Source organism: Panulirus ornatus, chromosome 45 (assembly GCF_036320965.1).
Source record: "Panulirus ornatus isolate Po-2019 chromosome 45, ASM3632096v1, whole genome shotgun sequence".
NCBI classification, from domain to species: Eukaryota; Metazoa; Arthropoda; class Malacostraca; order Decapoda; family Palinuridae; genus Panulirus; species Panulirus ornatus.
Genome location: NC_092268.1, coordinates 2589491 through 2607449, shown reverse-complemented (window position 1 = coordinate 2607449; position 17959 = coordinate 2589491). Strand labels below are relative to the sequence as shown.

Here is a 17959-nt window from a genome sequence, read left to right as displayed (position 1 = left end):
TCAGGAGTCCAGTAGGCCAGGGGTCCAGTTGGCCAGGGGTCCAGTTGGCCAAGGTTCCAGTTGGCCAAGGGTCCAGTTGGCCAGGGGCCCAATGGCCATGGGTCTGGTTGGCTTGGGAGTCCAGTTGACCATGGGACGAGGAGGCTGCTAAGATGGTTTACCAACAGCGGCGTACTCATCCACCTGACAAGCACCAAATGCAGTTAGTATAATCATTTTAAGAGTATATAAACTGTATACATACAAAATTATATTTAAGACTGCTACAAGGACCTCTGTTTGGCATTAGATTTTAACTGATCAGTTCAATGTATGGACTTAAGCCCATAGTTTTACGGTGGCATCTAGTTCTCATCGATTGCCCTTAAGTACTGACGCGTAGCATCTATCATCATTTGCTCCATTCTCATTAAAAAAAGTGGGTATCAAGTGCTTTTAGTTATACATCTTTTGAAGGATTTGAATTTACAGAGCTAGCATTCCTGCTACTAATCCTGCAGGCTGGCAAAGGGCAGGGACGCCCAGTTCCCTGAGGTAGAATTGTCACCCAGCTTTCCAAAAAGAAGGCTCAAATATCATAAAATTTCCTCATCCTCTGAAAGATGACAAGGCTTCTCTTTCCTATATCATTACAATTTGGAGTACAAATACCACCGAGACAAGTACACTTTTAACAGAACTGCATTTGGAATTCACATTATTACTTAACTTGTATTCTGTTAGACATTCCCCTATAATTCTTACATTCAATCTCCATCCCCTTTTCCTTATACAAAGGATCTTATTCTGTACTGCTCTTGTCAAATTATCAGGCTTTTGACCATTATACCATGCCTTTCCAGACCCACTCCACAGCAATTTCACTGCTATTCTTCACCTAGCTTACCAAATTTTCTAGAGTCAGGGATCCCAAAGGTTGGTGGTCCAGGAGAAAGGTCAAGAAAGGATGGAGGAAAGGATTGGAGGGGGACAGAAAATTCATATCCACATCTGAGAAATGGCAAAATATACACTTTGATACCAAGAGTGTAACTAGACGAGCAGCTCCCATACTCACCATTTTCTTTAGTCCATAGTGAAATCATGGCCAACATTCCTTGCAGTATCTTGACTGTATAATTTGCAGCACTCTGAGACATTCTTCTTGAACGTTTTCCTTCTCATCTTCATTGCCATCTTGTAGAAATGATTGCCTGCAACACAAATTTTTTTCCATTTTGAATATATTATCATATTTATGAAGCAAGTGGATAAAATTCGGCAAATAACTACAACTACTTTATATGAAAATGCACCCTATATGTTAACGTAGGATGTACAATACTAATGAGACTATCATAGATTATCTTATTTATTTATTAAAATGACCAACTCCTATCCTGTATGTTACCTTAGGATTTACAATACTAATAAGCTATCATAGAAATTATTCTATTTATATATTAAGGTAACCAACTCGTATCCTATATGTTACGTTAGGATTTACAGTACTAATAAGACTATCATAGAAATTATCCTATTTTTATATTAAAATGACCAACTCCTTTTCTATATGTTACCGTAGAATTTACAATAGAAGTGATCCTATTTATATATTAAAATGACCTACTCCTATCCTGTATGCTACCTTAGGATTTACAACAGTATAATTGTGTTTATTACATTCTATTATCATGTTTTCTATAATCAATCAGCTGTTTTGGTCATATCCAAAAGAACATAAGTGTTCTGTTTATGGAGAATGTCAACCCATGTCAGTTCATCTCTCTATCTCTTCCAGAATATTATGCCTCTGGGAGATGGACAAACCTGTACAAAAACATACTGGCAGCTGTAAAAGCACCATTTGTCATGACAGTCTAGAAACAACTGGAGAAAAATGACAAGCTCATGTTGTGATGATTTGAAGCAAAATCAAGTGGCTGTGCAAACGGCAGTAACTCATACATTCCCAACAAAATAAACCTAACAGGTGACACTGAAAGATCTCTGAAGACCTATAAACAAAAATGTATTACCCTCTATTATAGAAGGTTTTAAAGAAGAAACCCGATGAGGAGAAAGCTGCAGTACTTGTAACCTTTGGTGGAGCTATTTATAAGAGATGTGTAATTCATTATGTTCCCAGCAGCAGTAGATAGATAACCAGCCTAAACAAGTGGCTAAAAAATGTACTTGCCAAATTTGATGGCAAATTTTACCAGCAACAAAGAATGAGCTGGCAGACAAATAGATTTCGAAAGTGTGGAGAACAGACAGGAGAATTGCAAGATTCACCTATCACCAGATTCAGGAATCCATCCAAGGAATGTGAGATGAAAGATTAATTACCACTTGGACACTCAGATGACTTACTCTGTGAGAAATTCTTTAAAGAGGATGAAAATCTGTATGGCACATAAGCAGCAGATGGCAGTATATCTTGGTGTATGACCACAAGGTGACCTAGAAACCCAAGAAGGAAGACAAATGAAATGAAAGACATTAAACATGAGGACCATGCCCGGTCACACACGCCAATGAAGGAATGCAAATTCTTTAGCAACACGCAAATTTGGGAAGAGAGAAGAATGCCCAGCATATAGTAAGACCTGTAGCATATGCATGGAGAAGAATCACTTTGCAATTACATGCAGATCAAAACCAGGCAAGGGTTTTAGAAGTATGGTCAATGGTATTCAAGAGGATCCTGATGGAAAAGCCAACCCCAGTTTCCTGTGTGTTACAAGCTTTCGACATGATGCAACGATGAGGCCATTATGGCATCCACGAAGGACGACCCCGACGTCGTGTATTTTATGAAGCTTTCAACACGACTCAGCAATGAAGCCATCATGACATCAATGGAGGTAAGCAGTAAGGTGAAATTTCAGGTTGACTGTGGGACAAGCATGAATGTTATTCCTCAACTAATGATACCTGACAGACAGTTAAAGCCCCGTAATATAGTTTGTACACATGGAATTCTATAGAGATAGGTGTCTCACTTGAAAAGAAAAAGAGAAGAATCAGGAATTTGAAAGGTGCATGGTGCTACAGTAAGACAGCTAAAGATCTTGACCCATTGGAAGGAAACATGTTAACGATCAAAGCAAATACTCTTAGAGACAAGACCTATCATAAAGAAACAGCGAATCAGAGGTTGGACAAGTTCATACGAGATGATAAATTCAGGGACTATATGATGCAGTAAGCAGCTTTTAAGAAAGACTAGTGAACGAGACCTGGATGATGAAGAAAGACCACAAAACAGTATAACGGGAGATGTACAAATTGAAAGAGGGTTAGATACAAACTCAGGTTTGGAAGACAATGTGAATACAGATGTGTGTGTGTGTGTGTGTGTGTGTGTGTGTGTGTGTGTGCCAAGTAGTGTGTAGAACTAGGATAAGGATGAAATAGGTCATAGAGATGTTTCTAGTGCAGCAGGTGGACTTAGTGTAAGACTATAGAAATGTGCTGCCAGTTAGAAGGTAGCGTCAGGAAAAAGACAAAGAATGACCCATCCACTCATATACACATTATATACATAAATGCACATACACATGCATATCAACATATACACATATACAAGTACATTTTCACACTTACTTGCCTTCATCCATTCCAGGCGCTCCACCCCACAGGAAACAGCATTGCTTCCCCATGTCAGCAAGGTAGTGCCAGGAAAACAGACAAAAAAGGCCACATTTGTTCACACTCAGTCTCTAGTTGTCATGTGTAATGCACCAAAACCACAGCTCCCCACCCACATCCAGGCCCTACAGACCATTCCGTGGTTTACCCCAGATGTTTCACTTGTCCTGGTTCAGTACATTGACACCATGTCGATCCTGGTATACCACGCCATTCCAGTTCACTCTATTCTTTGCATACCTCTCACCCTCCTGTATGTTCAGGCCCCAATTGCTCAAAATCTTTTTCACTCCATCCTCCCACCTCCAATTTGGTCTCCTGCTTCTTGTTGCCTCCACCTCTGATACATATATCCTCTTTGTCAACTTATCCCAACTCATTCTCTCCATGTATCCAAAGCATTTCAACACACTTTCTTGTGCTCTCTCTCAACTACACTTTTTATTACCACACATCTCTTACCCTTTCATTACTTACCCAGTCAAACCATCTCACACCACATACTGTCCTCAGACATTTCCAAGACATCCACCCTCCTTCGTACAACCCAGTAAATACCCTATGCCTCGCAGCCATATGATACTGTTGGAACTATTATTCCTTCAAACATTAAATTCACTTTTGCCCTCAGAGATAATGTTCTCTTTCCTCACATTCTTCATCAGTCCCAGAACCTTTGCCCCCTTCCCCACTTGACTCACTTCTGCTTCTGTGGTTCTATTCGCTGCTAAGTCCATTTCCAGATTTCTAAAACACTTCACTTCCTCCAGTTTTTCTCCATTCAAACTGACATCCTATCCAACTTGTCCCTCAACCCTGCTGAACCTAATAACCTTGCTCTTATTCACATTTACTCTCAATTTTCTCCTTTCACACACTTTTCCAAACTGTCACCAACTTCTGCAGTCTCTCAATCAAGTCTGCCACCAGTGCTGTATCATCTGTGAACAGAAACCAAATCACTTCCCAGGCCCTCTCATCCCCAACCGACTGCATACTTGCCCATCTTTGCAAAATCCTGCATTTACCTCCCTAACCACGCCATCCATAAACAAATTAAACGACCATGGGGAAATCACACACCCCTGCAGCAGCCTGACCACTGGGAACCAATCACTCTCCTCTTTTCCAACTCGTACATATGCCTTACAGCCTTGATAAAAACTTTTCACTGCTTCTAGCAGCTTACCTCCCACACCATATACTCTTAAGATCTTCCACAGAGCATCTCTATCAATCCTATCATATGCCTTCTCTAGATCCATAAATGCTACATACAGATCCATCTGTTTTTCTAAGTATTTCTGACACATGTTCTTCAAAGCAAACACCTGATCCACACATCTGCTGCCACTTCTGAAATCTTACAGCTCAGCCCCAGTCTGATGCTATGTACATGTCTTCACCCTCTCAATCAATGCCCTCCCATACAATTTTCTGTAGTTTGGACACTCACCTTTATCCCCTTTGCCTTTGTACAATGGCAATGTACATGCATTCTGCCAATCCTCAGCTACTTTACCATGATTCACTCATACATTACCAATCAACAACACAGTCACCCCATTTCTTAATAAATTCAACTGCATTACCCTCCAAACCTGCCACCTTGCTGGCTTTCATCTTCTGCAAGGCTTTCACTACCTTTCTTAACCAAACTATTCACCCTGACCCTCTCACTTCACACACCACATAACAATACATATATATTTGTACCATAAATGATCAGTTTATATTATAGGGCTATTGTATTTTTTGGTAAAAGAATATTTTCTAAATTGATGTACAAATATACAGTACAATAGTAATTCTTTAAAATGAGAAGGGACAGTATTTATGCTTATTACAGTGTATCATAGCATGTTTTTTTTTTTATTAACAAGCAGCTTCTTTGTTAATATCCACAAGAATGTAAGTAACCTTTTTTCAAGAATGTGCCGAGCAAGGTGATATTGGTCATAAGCCTCTGTAAGAAGCACGTACTAATATTGAATAGTGGTGGCCTTCCACCTGAGCAGCTCCTTGTACCTATGGACACCAGAACAGCCTCCTGGACCTCTGGTGACCTGGATTCCAGGTGACCTGGACTTTCCACCCAACCTCTGGGATCCTGGACTCTGAGCCAGGTCAGTGACGTGGCCACCTTGGTTGTCTCCTGGACCCCTGGATTGCCATATTCTTGGTCCTGGACCCCCTAGTCTTACCTGATGTATCAGATTAATTTCCTGATGAAGTGCCAGACAACCCTGGTATACACCAACACTATCTAATTCTACAGTAAAATTTCATTCAGTATCATCAAAAAATTTTACAATGATAATTGTAAAAATTTATTTTTTTATGTTACTGAATGAAATTTTACTGTAAAAGTAGATACAGAGTTGGTGTATACCAGGGTTGTCAGGCACTTCATCAGGAAATTAATCTGATACATCAGGTAAGACTAGGGTGTCCAGGACCAAGAATATAGCAACTCAGAGGTCCAGGACACAACCAAGGTGGCCACGTCACTGACCTGGCTCAGAGTCCAGGATCCCAGAGGTTGGGTGGAAAGTCTAGGTCACCAGAGGCACAGGAAGCTGCTCAGGTGGAAGGCCAAAACTGGTGTAATTATCCACTTCGACAAATTGCTGGAAATGTTTTATCAGTGGAAATGGTGTACAGCTTGTGCAGTTGTGTGCTGAAAAAGGACTGGTTATTGGGAATATCTAGTTTAGAAAGAGGGATATACACAAGTGTACATATGTGATGTAGGAAAGATGGTCAGGAATTACTGGATTGCTATGCTGGGGGAAGGGTGTGATGTCCCCATGGTTGTTTATATATGAGTTGGTGTGACAAGAATATGTAAGAATCTAAGAGAGAAGGGCGAATATGAAGTCTGTAGGGGATGAGAGGGACATGAAAGTCAGTCAGTTATTGTTTGCTAGGATACAGCATTGATAGATTTGAGCGAGTACAGAATTTTGTGACTGAGTTTAGAAGAGTATTTGATAGATGGAGGCTAAGAGTAAGGGCCGATCACACCATAAGGTTCATCTCTGTATGGTTTTCATATGTAAATTATTTTTGTGTTGACATCAATCACAATAGGCTATGGTCAAATGCACCATGTTGGCTGTGTACCAACTATATAAAAAAATTGTTAAAAACAATTTATTATTAACACATTTTGAGGTATTTAATAATAAAATCTAATGATAAAAGTTTAAATAGAACTCATTATAACAAAATACATGGTGCATTCTACGTCACCCATCAAAAGACGTACGAGCGCATCGGATTCAATGGGATCCGAGCCAAAGTAAAGAGATCCAATGTTGTTACATGGGATCGGATGCTGTTTCTTATACTTACATTATTTATACGAGTCAACAGGTTCAGGATCTGATCACTTGTGAGGTGGAGGAGAACCTGTCAAGACGTGGACGTGGACCTCCTCCTCCTCCGTAGTAGAAGTCGTGCTCGAGCCCACAAGCCGGCGGTTCAAGGAGTCACAGTGACCTGCGGTGGAGGGAGGGAAACAAAGAGGTGTCAATTCTTCGTGAACCAGATTGACGTAAGTGATGTGTGTTGTCATGTCAATAATCTCGAGTATATACGAGGATGTTAAGTGGTGTGAGGGATCAGGTTGGGATCCAGCTTGGGGTCGACTCCTTGGTGTGGCTGGCCCGCCTCATCATCATCCTGGAACCCGAGATGATGATCATGTGTTGACATTTGTGTTGTGTGTAGCAATATATACAAACTAAGGCAACAACACTGCAACACTCAACCTTGACCCCAGTGTGAAAACCAGCAGCAATAATCACATGATTTACATTAACATTTTAACGTTAAAATGACGACATGGTAATTAAACACATTAACCTTAGATATTAACGTTAAAATGACATGGTAATTAAACACATTAACCTTAGATATTAACGTTAAAATGACATGGTAATTAAACACATTAACCTTAGATATTAACGTTAAAATGACATGGTAATTAAACACATTAACCTTAGATATTAACGTTAAAATGACATGGTAATTAAACATTAACCTTAGATATTAACGTTAAAATGACGTGGTAATTAAACACATTAACCTTAGATATTAACGTTAAAATGACATGGTAATTAAACACATTAACCTTAGATATTAACTTGTTCATCATTAACCGTCATGGCTGTGTTAACGTAAGTACAATTATTGCTCTCAGCCACTGGCTTTATTCCCTCATCACCGCACTATTATATCACTGCATTTTGCTGGTAATTCTGGTCATTAGGTCATTATCGACGGCAAGATGAAGATAGGAAAGGATTGGGTGTGTTATTTTGTAATAGTAATAACGTAAATAATGACATTTGGGCCCTAGTCGGAAACAAGATGCCGTCCGGCCATCAAGCCTTATCTTAGCTTTAGTGGTCGAAATGACCCATCTTATCCTCGTTAGGATAACAACTGTCTTGAGCCATGGCCGAACATGAGGTGTAGTGTGAATATCAAGTGGAAAATAAACTTGGCGCTTCGTTTTAGCAGCAGAACAACACACCTCCAACGAAACTACCAAACGATCATTACGATGGTTCACACATACACACCAGAGCCTCTCCAATGTCCTCAAACTTGATTTAAATGAACTCATAACCGGGATCAGATGCATGCATATATATATATATATATATATATATATATATATATATATATATATATATATATATATATATACACGTGTGTGTGTGTGTGCCACTTCCCGCATGGGTTAACAGAAGGACCGTAGGTCAAGCCAGCCATATCTCTGCTAATTACCGTAAAAATGACACTTTATGACACTCCACTTTGACCCTTATGCATAACATTACAACTGGTCAACAAATTTCTCGAACAATTTGCATATACTAACCTTAAAATAAGGGTTTGATGGAGGGTGTGTCAGGCGTAGGTCCTCCCCGTCAGCGGCTCCTACCAGCAAATGGCCATCTTGGCTCATGGAATTTATACCGTCCCTGGAAACTCTGGCACGACCTGGCCACGGCGTCAAATTGCTAGCTGGTAACTCAACATCACGAGGAAATACAGGAATTATCTGTTTTCTAACCTCCTGATGGTGTTGAGAGTCCTTAATTAGATGCCAGGCGTGGAATTAAGATGGTTTTCAATGTCTTTGATGGTTATATAACTGTAAATGATATCAAGATCACGATTTAATGAAGTGTTGTGATAGTACCATATCCAAAACATAGGTGGCAGTTTTAGTACCATATCCAAAACATAGATGGCAGTGTTTCATACTTTCTCTTCTTACTTGTGTGAACCAGTGAAGTTCGAACCTGTCTCATAAAGTATGAAATAACGTACAGAACTTGGATTTTTATACCAGAAATTACGTTTTCAAGAGGAAGGTAACTCAATAGTACAATTCTGAAGCTTTTATAGTTATTTTTAAGACGTCTTTTGTAGTACAGCAGTGGAAAATACGGGACTCGCCTGAACGAAGCTGTTCCGATTCAACTGACTCAATGAGGCTTCGAAACACAGCCAAAACGCAGTTAGTACATCAGTCCAAACTCCCTTAAGAAAGTTCCTTATGAGAAATTATGACCAGAAATAAGGGTGAGCCACTAAAAGTTAAAAAGTGGCACTGATGTATACTAGTTATGGAGACTATTTCCGTGGACATATCTTTATTTTGGGGGAGGTGGTTGCAGAAGGGAGTCATAGGGCGTCATAGATAGATAGATAGATAGATAGTGGCTTTGAAAATTATTTACTTAGACACTTTTTCTTGCCAAGAAGGAAAACGAATCATAAGATCACTAAAAGAAAACTTAACTTTCAATCATTAACTCAGTTATTTGTGGTGGTTGGCATTTTTTTTTCTTTTAGATAATTAATGTATTTAGTAGCTCTGGTGTTATTTGTGAGTTTATTGATAATTGTATTGTGAAGTGTGTTGAACTTAGGTTGTACACTTCAGGGCCTTATGTGCCGACCCTTGATTTAGTGCCATGATCTAGCTGCTGACCTAGGCCCTTAGAACTGGGTCAGCCTCAGTCTGGGGTCAGACACCAGAGGGGTTGGATGGTTGTAACTGTCTGTCCACTCACCTTATATAGGCTTTTGTAAACTACTTATAAAATGACCAAAACAAAATGCTTTTTTTTTATTTTTATCGTTACAGATCATTAAATTTAATGGCTCTTTTAAAGTTATTTAAGTGTGGATCTTAGATCTTTTAGATAATCAGTTTTAAGCGTTTTTTTTTAGTTTATATCCTGATTTTTGATATATTGATTTTAGTCAGACAAGATAATGGCTTTTATCAGGGAGTCTTATTTCTATAAATGAAACATACACTTCCGTAAACAAATATTTATTGCATTACATTACATCAGTGACATAGGAAGATGGTGAAAAGGACATGTTTGCAACCTTGCTCACTAGTCCAAGTTACTAAAACAATGGAGATACAAAGGGTTGAATAATTGTCGATCTTTGTTTATATCGTATACTTTATTATTTTAAGTATGAATACATACATGTATACATTACCTATATTACATATACACTCATATTATTATAATCGCTGTTTACCTCGTCAGCGAAGAAGTGCCAGGAAACAGACGAAGAAAGGCTCATCCACTCTTATACAGATATATACATTGAAATGTATATGTATGTATATGTGGTGCATTTATGTGTATGTGGGTGGGTTGGACTTCTCGTCTGTTTCCTTACGCTACCTCACTAACACGGGAGACTGCGATTAAGTATAATAAACATGTTTGTATTTTGCATAATACATATCAAAGTTTTTACTTTTTTTTCCAGATTCCTGGTTGATGCCTCAGGGATGGAGAAGCCTCAAAAGCAGTTAAGAATTTGCTTAGTGAGGCAAACATGGCTGGGACGACAAGGAACACTTGTTCAGCTGAAAACTTTTAGGCCCCGTTGTTCTGGGGGTGTGTACGAGGGGATGGATGTCAGAAGATACCAGCTTGACTGTGCGGGAAGACAGGTGGTCACAGATTGAGAAATAGATCAGAGATTTAGCGGGAAATAGAAAGTACTACAGCAAGGAACATGGCTCTGTATCACGCCGGAACTGAGTGATGATGATGACCTTACGTTATATTGCAACTGGAAAAGATCACGTTGTGGACCAACACAATCTACTGTAAGTAGGGTTATTGCACAGACAGATGGTAGACAAAACAGAATTTATGCAGATTAGGGTCTTCCCTGGTGGTGTGGGTGCTGTAGATCTTATTGGTGATAGTAATTACTATTGCAAGTGTTGGCTTTTGATGCTTTACCTAAGACCTGAAGATGGTTCTCAGACAGCTTGTAATGGGTAACGTTAAATGTTTTCTTGCATGTTTACTTGTGACAAAATGTCAATATTATTTACATATCTACATAGGCTGTAGAAGAAACAGGTTTCATGTCTTTTAAGTGTTTCCACAATCCAAAATTGACCTAACCCAGTGTGCAAAAGATTTCTAGATTATGAGAAAACAAGCTAGATGATTAGCCTGGGACTAACGTCCAAACTCAGATTTGTACTTAATAAGATTCATGTATTACAGGACACAAGAAGAAAACTAGATGTACTGTGGAAAGGGGGATTGGACAGCTGAAACGAAGGTGGCACGTTTTGCATGGAGAAGTGACTCGGGGTCAAGACAGAACAAATCTATCATATAATCATGGCGTGTGTTGTTCTCCATAATATATGCAAAGAAGTGAATTTACACCTTCGAGATGAAGGCAACCTCGACATTTTTCTTGGATATAATTTGGATGCAGCAGCACACTCAAATCACTTAAACCCAGGAGATGCACCTCTAGGTTTGTGTTGCAGAGACTACTTTGCTAATTTACACTTCATGGCAGAACAGCGATTCAGTATCATGCACACTTTTTCAAACTGAAAACTTAGTGAAGAATGGACATTGTTGGCGGATAAAAAGATGCTTTGGAAGGAGGTACATAAAGTGTACAAGAGAACAAATGGGAACATCAGTGAAGGGGGCTAAATGGGGAGGTAACAACAAGTAGTGGAAGTGAGGAGATAAGAGTGAGTTTTGAAGGTTTGCTGGATGTGTTTGATGATAGAGTGGCAGATAAAGGGTGCTTTGCAAGATGGTGTGCGAAGTGAGAGGGTCAGGGAGAATGGTTTGGTGAATAGAGAAGAGGTAGTTAAAGCTTTGTAGGAGTTGAAAGCCAGCAATTCGGCAGGATTGGATGGTATTGCAGTGGAATTTATTGAAAAGGGGGTGACTGTGTTGTTGACTGGTTGGTAAGGATATTCATTGTATGTATGGTGAAAACCCTGCGGATTGGGAGAATGCATGCATAGTGCCATTATACAAAGGCGATAAAGGCGAGTGTTCAAGTTACAGAGGTATAAGTTTGTCGAGTATTCCTGGGAAATTATATGGGAGGGTATTGATTGAGAGGGTAAAGGAATGTACAGAGCATCAGATTTCAGAAGTGGTAGAGGATGTGTGGATCAGGTGTTTGCTTTGAAGAATGTATATGAGAAATACTTAGAAAAGCAGAGGGATTTGTATGTAGCATTTATGGATCTGGAGAAGGCATATGATAAGAGTTGATAGAGATACTCTGTAGAAGGTATTAAGAATATATGGTGTGGGAGGCAAGTTGTTAGAAGCAATGAAAAGTTTTCATCAAGGATATAAGGCATGTGTAATAGTAGGAAGAGAGGAAAGTGATTGGTTCCCAGTGAATGTAGGTTTGCGGCAGGGGTGTGTGATGTCTCCATGGTTGTTTAATTTGTTTATGGATGGGGTTGTTAGGGAGGAGAATGGAAGAGTTTTGGAGAGGGGCAATTATGCAGTCTGTTGTGGATGAGAGGGCTAGGGAAGCAAGTCAGTTGTCGTTTGCTGATGATACAGCATTTGGGCCTGATCATACAGGAGGGTGAAAGGCATGCAAGAAATAGTGAATTGGAATGATGTGGTATACTGGGGTCGATGTGCTGTCAGTGGATTGAACCAGGGCATGTGAAGTGTCTGGGGTAAACCATGGAAAGTTTTGTGGGGCCTGGATGTGAAAAGGGAGCTGTGGTTTTGGTGCATTACACATGACAGCTAGAGACAGAGTGTGAACGAATGTGGCATATGTTGTCTTTTCCTGGCGCTACAGCATGGGGAGATTGTGGGGTGCTATTTCATGTGTGGCAGGGTGGCGATGAAAATGGATGAAGGCAGCAAGTATGAATATGTACATGTGTATATATGTATATGTCTGTGTATGTATACGTTGAAATGTATAGGTATGTATGTGTGCATGTGTGGGCATTTATGTATGTCTGTGTGGGTGGGTTGGGCCATTCATTTGTCTTTTTCCTTGCGCTACCTCACTAATGCGGGAGACAGCAACTAAGTATAATAAATCATTATACGGTATACATTCCTTATTTGACAAAAGACATCACACAAACTCCAAAGATGTTTCATAACCATATCATACCTTTGTCACAACAATCTGTGGATTGTTATAAATTATTTCTACCTGGGAAATCAAACACTCAGTTCTGTAAACATTTTTTTTCCAGTAATGAAATACATTAACTTGTCCACACACTATGATTTGGAGATAAGAGTATCAGCAAATTATAAGTGAATCTGAGATGTGTTATAAAGTTGTTTCAAAGAAATAATAGACAAATTATTGGTTAGGAATTTTAACTGCAAGTAGATTGCACTTTTGTTTTGCAGTTCTCTAATTTTTAGGTCTATTTTTTTTGATAGATTGTCCCAAGTCTGTAGACGTAGGCCTATGCATCAGCATTGAACCTGAAGGCAGGGATTCATGCGAGGACTGAGGTGGAGGTATCATCATGGTGCGCAGCCTGTGGGAGAGAAAGGAATCAATTGTAAAATGTAAGTTTAAAACTTTGGCTGTAATATGAACTAAATTGTAACCTCATTTGATTTACTAAACTTTAATACTTTTCTATAATACTATAAAAAGCCCTCTTGACTTAAGCCAAGTCATATGGGAAGAAATTATAAGTACATACAAATTTCAGCGCCACAAATGGTTACTTCTGGTGAACAAAGAAAATATTATACAAATTGCTAAACTAGTGGTATCCTCACACGAATCATTAGTCACAGAATCGTAGCTGAAATTCCTGTGATGCTTGGGCTGTCAGCACCAAGAATACCTGCTACTGCATGTGACAGGATCAAGCAGAGGCTTATCATGTAGTGGACCACCACCTGTAAAAATACATACAGCAATTAAGACAAATTCACAAGCATTGTATGGCAATAACTTAGCCTATGCAAGTCTTTTTCATACAACTTAGCTTATGCCTAACCTATTTCACATTGAGACTATGAAACTGTCTTATTTCCATTTTTGCTCCATAAAGAGCGACCTACTGGTCCTCCACTCTGGAAAGTGTTATCTGTTAGCCTCTTACAAAATGGGTATAGTTTCATAAGTTACTTATCTGTTTTACAGAAGAGCCTCTTATGAGTAGCAATCTTATTCTTTCCTGAGGATATAATGTTGTGATACCTCTTCTGAACCTGTTGTTCCACAGTTCTTGAAAAGCAGGGGAAAGCTGCATTTATCTGCTGTTTAATGCTCGACCATGTTTCCACTTTTGTTCTGGAATTAACCCCATCAGAGAATCCCCTGGTGACCTTCACCACTACCATCATTACCCCTACTGTCTGTCTCCAACATTATCACCAACATCGTTCAGTCTCCACCCACTGAACCATACCGACCTAAGATGGCGGAGATTTATGTGTATCAAACTTCAATAAGATCCTGGTGTCAAAATACCCCAGTGTGGCCCTAAATCTGGAGGCGTATCCCTTGTGGAGTGAAGCGATGGTGGAGGGTGGTCACCTTGGTGAAGGAGGGAGGGAGGGTGGCACTGGTGGAGGGTGGAGACCTTGGTGAAGGAATGAGAGAAGGAGGGAGAGGGCAATGTGAGGAAGTGCTGGAGGATAGCATCTCAGAGGAAAAATGGGTATGTTTGAAGGAAAAGTGGTTCCAACAATGTTATATGGTTGCGAGGCATGGGCTATAGGTTGAGTTGTGCGGAGGAGGGTGGATGTGTTGGAAATGAAATGTTTGAGGACAATATGTGTTGTGAGGTGGCTTGATGGAGGATGGCATTGGTGGAATGACTTGGTATACCAGGGTCAACGTGCTGTCAATGGATTGAATCAGGGCATGTGAAGCGTCTGGGGTAAACCATGGAAAGTTTTGTGGGGCCTCGATGTGGAAAGGGAGCTGTGGTTTTGGTGCATTATACATTTAAGACACCCCAATCTGAGCCTTCAAGGAGGATGAGCACTCTCCGCGCGAGTGCATACAAGGTTACTTCCCATGTATTCCCCGTGTTTTGTAGAAGGCATCTGAAAGGGAGGGAGCAGGGGGCCTGAGGATTGGTAGAATGCCTGTACAATCCCATTGTATAAAGGTAAACTACAAATATACAAATTTGTAGAGTGTGACTGGTAAGTTGTGTGGGATAGTGGTAGTCAAGAGGGTGGCAGCGTACACCACCCTCTTTGGTGGTATATATTTATGTATATTTTTATGTTGGCAGAGATGGCATGGGCAACAGATCTTAACGAAGGCCATCCCATATATGCTATTTATACATGTAGATCCTAGCCTGAGCCAGGTATCCATTTTATCAACCAGCCTGTAAAGGTGATGAACAGGTTGGCTGATTATGGATCAACTGCAGCAACCAGGATTCAAACATGCACCGGACACTTTGCTAAATTTTTCATTCAAAATCAGATATATATTTTCATGGTGGTTAAGATTCCTTCGGTAGGTAAGTCTTCATGCATTTTCTAGTACTTTTACACATGTGTTATTCACATTGCAGCACTGATTGCTAGATTGCCAAACTAGACTAATAATAAAGGTTACTCATCATATCTTATTTGTTTTCTTAAGGGAAATATTCAAAACAGCTTCTGAAGTGAGCGAACCTTTCAGATAGGCAAAGTCAGCAAAACCATTATGTTTATTTTTTCAAAAATATGTAAACTACTCTGCAAAATTCAGTAGGATATATAGTTTAAGTCCTTAAAAGTTTAAAGGAACAGCAAGTCCGGGTCTACACCTTTTATGTGAACCTTGAATCGAACAATACCATGCGATGTTGAAACTGCTACGAAGGTCCCATCTTCTACTTTCAGAATCAGTAGCGAGTATGGGTCCTTCACAGATATTTTGAACAGAAGATTGAAACCCTCGTTAAAAGGAATTAGTTTCATTAAAGGAGAGACTAAGGTAAATTTACTGGTACTGACATTTTTCTATTTTTCCAGAACATTCAACTTACCTCAGGATGGTGATATTCATATACATACAACTTGGCTTCAGCACTGGAAACAAGGAGCAAATAAAGGCTGTTATCCACATTGAAGCACTGCCTGGTCAACCACTCCATAAGCAGTCAAATGTTGGAACATTTCAAAATTCTTCGTCACTTTATTGTATCGGTATACCTGAAAATTGGAATTTTTAAGTATTCACATATTGCAATGGTTTTCAACTTTCACCCACATACAGATTCCCTTACATCATTTTGTAAAATGCAAAAAACCTCTGGTCAGTAAGGATGGATGATGAATTTGGCCATCTTTTTTAATATAAAAGTCATAGGAAAAAAATAAGGCAAAATTCTTCCGTAACCAATACAATACTGTCAACAGGGTTCTAAGTGGGCAACAATGTGTTTTGTAAATATCCGCAACTAAATTTTATAAATGGAACCAACATTCTTGAACAAAACTAAAGTATTTTTTGTAACAAGCTTTTTTTTTATGAACTTAATCTCTGCCCAGCTGAGAGCTTTTAAGGCCTCAAAGGCTAAGCAATTCCTACATGTCTCGAGGGAAGGTTTTCTAATCAGGAGCAAAGTCCTACACAAGATACTATATTTGCACCATGATTGCAACTTTATGTACCCTTGTTTTCCCACACATATCCACGCAAGTTTTTGCTAAACTTTAGTAAAGAAACAATGTACAATCACAGCATAAATTGCTTTTACCCTGGGTGCAGTTGATATCAAATTGAATTCAACCTCTGCTCTCCTCTCAGTAGGGTTAAGTGGTCATTCATTATGGCAAGAGACTGGTATAGTGTCACTGATGGCTCCACAGATTCCCATACGAGGAAAGCAATACGAGACTAGTTGCAAAGGCTTTCTTCAGGATTTTTCTTGTTTGTCATATTGACACCTTAGAATTAAAAGTAATTTACAGTCTGATTGTACAATTTAACTAGTATAAAGGCATACTTGTCCAAATAAGAGGCAAGTGCAAAGAATTTAATATCCTTTGTCATAAAGTATGTTAAAATATGCTTTAGATATTCATTACCACATGAAAATAAATTGGTGACTGTGACTTCAGAATTTCATTTGTATGCCCTAACACTCCCAGGAACAAAGAAAAAGAACTTACCAAGACTCCTGCTGTGTACTTTACATTGTCTTCAAAGTGGGGATGGTCTGCAACCTTAAGCTGAGCTAACGTACAGAAACTTTCCTTGATTGGAAGGTTGGATGTCATGAACATCCCAGAGGTGGTGTGGTCTGCCACATAGTCTGCCACTACAGTAAACTGTTAAGAAGAATATGCATACATGACGTACACAATACGAAAAAATATATATCGTTTATGTACACAATTTCTCCACACTCTGGGGCAGCATCAGGAACAGAGGAAAAATGGCCCCATTTGCTTATTGTCCTTATTCACAGTTAAGCCTCTCATCTTTTCACAGTTTCTCCTAACAGCTTCACATGCCCTGACCCAGCCTGTTGACTGCATGTCCATCTCTTACATCTCGCTCCATCCTTCCAACTTGTCCTTGTTCTTGCTCTTCCTCCCTCCATTTCCATATATGTACATATATGAATATGTACATATATGTACGTCTGTGTATGTATATGTTGAAATGTACATGTATGTATATGTGCGTGTATGGGCATTCATGTATTATATGTGTATGAGGGTGGGTTGGACTTCCTCGTCTGTTTCCTTGCACTACCTTGCTAATGCGGGAGACAGCAACAAAGTATGATTAAAAAAAATAAATATTTCATATATTTATTAAACTTTGTCGCTGTCTCCCGCGTTAGCGAGGTAGCACAAGGAAACAGACAAAAGAATGGCCCAACCCACCCACATACACATGCATATACATAAATGCCCACACACGCACATATACATACCTATACATTTCAACGTATATAAACATATACATACATACACATGTACATACTCATACTTTCTGCCTTCATCCA

At 39.4% G+C, this 17959-nt stretch overlaps 3 protein-coding genes across 23 annotated transcripts in view; 1 reads left to right on the top strand and 2 right to left on the bottom strand.

Annotated features, from left to right (window-relative positions):
* The window catches only part of LOC139762985 (uncharacterized), a 141290-nt gene extending 132488 nt beyond the window's left edge, over positions 1-8802 (bottom strand). Inside the window, exons 1-2 of the transcript XR_011715946.1 lie at positions 8531-8802; positions 6994-7140 (exon numbers count right to left, since the gene is read on the bottom strand). The gene's annotated coding sequence lies outside the window, so the exon portion shown is untranslated. The remainder of the gene's footprint in view (positions 1-6993; positions 7141-8530) is intronic.
* LOC139762984 (uncharacterized) overlaps positions 1-17959 on the top strand; it is a 326805-nt gene that overhangs the window by 185430 nt on the left and 123416 nt on the right. The window lies entirely within an intron of this gene.
* The window catches only part of LOC139762987 (uncharacterized), a 492364-nt gene continuing 487592 nt past the window's right edge, over positions 13188-17959 (bottom strand). Inside the window, exons 29-30 of one of the 2 annotated variants that reach the window (XR_011715952.1) lie at positions 13758-13880; positions 13188-13507 (exon numbers count right to left, since the gene is read on the bottom strand). The gene's annotated coding sequence lies outside the window, so the exon portion shown is untranslated. Of the gene's footprint in view, positions 13881-17959 lie in introns of both variants that reach the window. The other variant, XR_011715948.1, reaches the window with a different exon arrangement.